Source organism: Atta cephalotes (assembly GCF_000143395.1).
Source record: "Atta cephalotes unplaced genomic scaffold scaffold00031, whole genome shotgun sequence".
Lineage (NCBI taxonomy): Eukaryota > Metazoa > Arthropoda > Insecta > Hymenoptera > Formicidae > Atta > Atta cephalotes.
In genome coordinates, this window is record NW_012130095.1 from 2,138,658 (window position 1) to 2,142,423 (window position 3,766).

A 3,766-nucleotide genomic window follows, 5' to 3' on the forward strand; every position below is an offset into this window, starting at 1 on the left:
AATCGATTAAATATCAATAATGAAGCAGAGTACAATTAGAAAGCTATTAAATTAATGTAATTAAAATATTTAATATAATATTACCGAAATATATATGCTTACGCACATGTTGTCCTAGCGCCTGATCATAGTAAATTATTTAGCAATGCCCGTGTACGTGGAAACGGATGCGCGGTTTTTTTTTATCATTCTATATATTTACATACGAATGCACATCTTTATCTCTTCTTTGTAAACAAATACTCTTTTTATGTTCGATCGTTTTTTTTATGAGATAGTCTCCATGACGGCTCATTACTCTGCATTCGGTCTAATTTTAACAAAGTGCCGTTAGCGTTGCGAAAATGTGCGAATGCGTGAGATAGTCTTTTATACGAATTGTTCATAAAATAAAATGGAAGAATCCTTTTAAAGAAAGACACATTGCAGTCTTCAGATTTAGGGATAGCTAATGGTACGAAACTGGGGAATAGATGTCCACAAATTGCGCGTGTAAATTCGATACTTTATAGAGTTTTAGCTGATATATTATTCAATTCAAGAAAATTCAAGAAAGATATATTATTCAAGTCAAAACAGGCGAGCAGAGACATGTACATTCAATTATCAACTAAATGTGGCTGTATGTATATGAAATTCAAATTCTCAATGAAAATAAATAATTTTTCGTATATCTTGTCTCTTATTTTTAATCCGAGCAACATTAGTTACAATTCCACTAAGCGATAATAAACGAATTTGTGTAACGAGTTTATATATACAAAATTCCTTTATTGGATCAGTGCAAAAGTTCATGTCCGATTTGTGAATAAAAGTTGAGCAGTTGTTATTGTAAAAAAATCTTTATTAATCAATGATGTATTCGCCAACATCATTTTCCAATGTTCAACTAATTTATAGATACCACATTTGAAAAAAAATTATGTGGTTTTTCAAGAACAAAGAATGCGGTGATGTGATTTTTGACAGCCTCAGTTTTATAATGACCGAAACAAATAATGAAAAGTTATGATATCCGAATAATATAGTGAATGCAATAAGATTTCAACTGTTTCAATTTGTCCAGAGTCATTTTCGAAGTGTCCAGCATTGTCATGATGGAAGACGACGCTTCTACAATTAAGCTCGAGCATTTTTCTTTGATTACTGTATCCAATTTAATTGTTAAGTACTTCTTTGAATCAATCATTAGGCCAACAGGAAGCAGCTCAAAATGAGCCTTGACAATCCCACTAAACAAACAGTAAAACCTTCGAATGCAACTCTGCTTTGGCAACTGAATCTGCTGGTTTGTTTCCTTCTAAGTAAGTCTGTGTTTGACTTTGGTATACAGTACCCATTTTTACAGTCACCAGTCATCAAACGGTCCAAAAAAAAACTTCTTCAAGTGTAAAGAATCGGCTGCAGAGATGTGGTCCAACTTGTTTTTTTCGGACAACGAATGCGATACCCAAGTACTCGAACTTCAGATTCAAATGAGTCCCATCTTCTTTAAATGCCGAAACGCGGTTGATCGATCAGTATTTAGGGCCTCAGCAACCTCTTTCGTTGAAATACATGTATTGTTTGTTAATGTACGCAGAACGTCGTCATCAATGACAAAAGGACGCCCAGAATTTGTCTTCGAAGTTGAAATCACCACGAAATTTAGCAAATCACTTCTTCACCGTTCGAAGGGCTGGTGCATAGTCCAAATAAACTTCTTGAATATTTTTTGTCACAGCGCCAATTTTTTTCTTTATTTCTTTCCGAAACTCGTAAAGCATCACATGTCGAAAATGCAACTTTTCCTTGTCCATCTTCAATTATTTTTTTCACGATTTAAATTCAAGCAAACCAAACATTTCTGATACTGAAATGACACTTATGACTGTTATCTTTCCATCGATATATGTAATATGCATACATAAACAACACAGAGTCATGCTGCTTCACCAGTTCTATCTATACGAATCGGACACGAACTTTTGCACTGATTTAATATTATATTAGAATAAAATACATCAAAAAGCAATCAATAATATAATCTTTGCTGTATAGAACATACGCTATAATTATCGCAGCTCAGACACTTGTCTTTATTTATAATATCGTATAATTCATATTATATATTTATTATCATACAATAGTTATATGTATTAAAATAAAATTCAAAAAAGACAGTAATACAATATATAAAAATACTGTCGAAATAGGAATGGCCTTCAAATATAAATCATCCCATTTTATAATCATTCTTACTATTTTTTGTCTAAGATTATAATTTATCAATCGTTATGATGTATAGAGGAAAATCTATTATGAGATAGCCCAGTGAGAAATGATAATGGAATCGACATCGATTCGACGTTGAAAGTGTCAAATCGACATCGAATCAACATCGATTCGATATGATTTCATTGTCATTTCTCACTGGGAGGCGCCTAATATGAGATAGCGTTTCTGCTAAACTTAAACTTACTTTCTGCTAGCGTTTCTAATAAACGCTATCTATTGGTTCATCATGAATTTATTGCTCTTGGAAACTATTTAGTAGAAAATTCATTATTAGATCATGCCTGTAGTCATTGTAAAATAAGATTTTATAATTTGGATGTTTTCAAGTTTCATTGAGATGAGCATTTAAACCTTGTTTATTTAATAAATAAATATTTAGCAATAAATTCTTCATGTAGTGATAGAGTAAAGTCGTACTAATAGAAAAATATAAGATATGTTGAATTATTTAATTACAGAAGTTAGATTTGATGTAAAACTATAAGGCGTGAAAATCGTAATGTGAGATACCCAGGGTATTCCTAATATGAAATAACTTATGCTCCTATGTTATAGTAAAAATCGTTGCTAAAGTATAAATGTTATTGTACAATAATAAAAAAGACAACCGGAATAAATATCGAGTGCCTATATCTGTGATGCTTGATTCCAACTACTCGAAAACAAGTTCTGCGATAATCTATCGCATGCTTATTTTTTGCGTACGCTGGTTGTGTTTGTATTTTAGAAACATTAAATAAAGTTTTTTAATTACAATGATATACTTTGCGTTTTACTATCGATTTCTCGGGGCATTTCATATTAGGAGCACAATATTTTGACTTTGCTCACTTTTACATTTTTTTAATTTAAAAAAAAATAGAAAAATTTGAATTAAATTTTATGTAACATTATCTTAAAGCTTATTAAATTCCCTTCAAAATGATTATTATTTTATTTAATTAAATTCTGCCTATAGACTTCTAGCATTTACCCAAAATGAACTCGATCTCTCATAATAGGGGCTTTTCCTCTAATACTACTAATTTTTGTGATTGAGCTAACCATTAAATAATTGAACACAATATAAATTGGTAATAAAAATCAAATACAATAAAACTTTCACTTATTAATTATAAACAAAAATGCAGTTACGAAAAATATTTATAAGAAATGCATTGAATAGCGAAAAAAGGAAAAGAAGATAATTATCTTTAAATTCATAAATCATAATAGGTATACAACAGAATCATCAATGACAAATCTCCTTTGAGAAATATGAAGCTAGTATTTTTGGAATATTTGTTAAAAAAGATGCATTTTATAAAAAAATAAATAAAAATATACATATATCTTATACATAATATAATGTATATATATATATATATATATATATATATATATATATATATTATTTATTTAGTACAACTTACTAAAGTATAATAAATTACTAATAAACTAATTAATTAATTAATTAATTAATAATAATATATATAATTATNATATATAT

At 29.1% G+C, this 3,766-nt stretch overlaps 1 protein-coding gene across 1 annotated transcript in view; it reads left to right on the forward strand.

Moving 5' to 3' along the window:
* Positions 1-3,766, forward strand: part of LOC105620988 (cytoplasmic dynein 1 light intermediate chain 2) — a 10,348-nt gene that overhangs the window by 3,800 nt on the left and 2,782 nt on the right. The gene's annotated exons all lie outside the window — the stretch shown is intronic.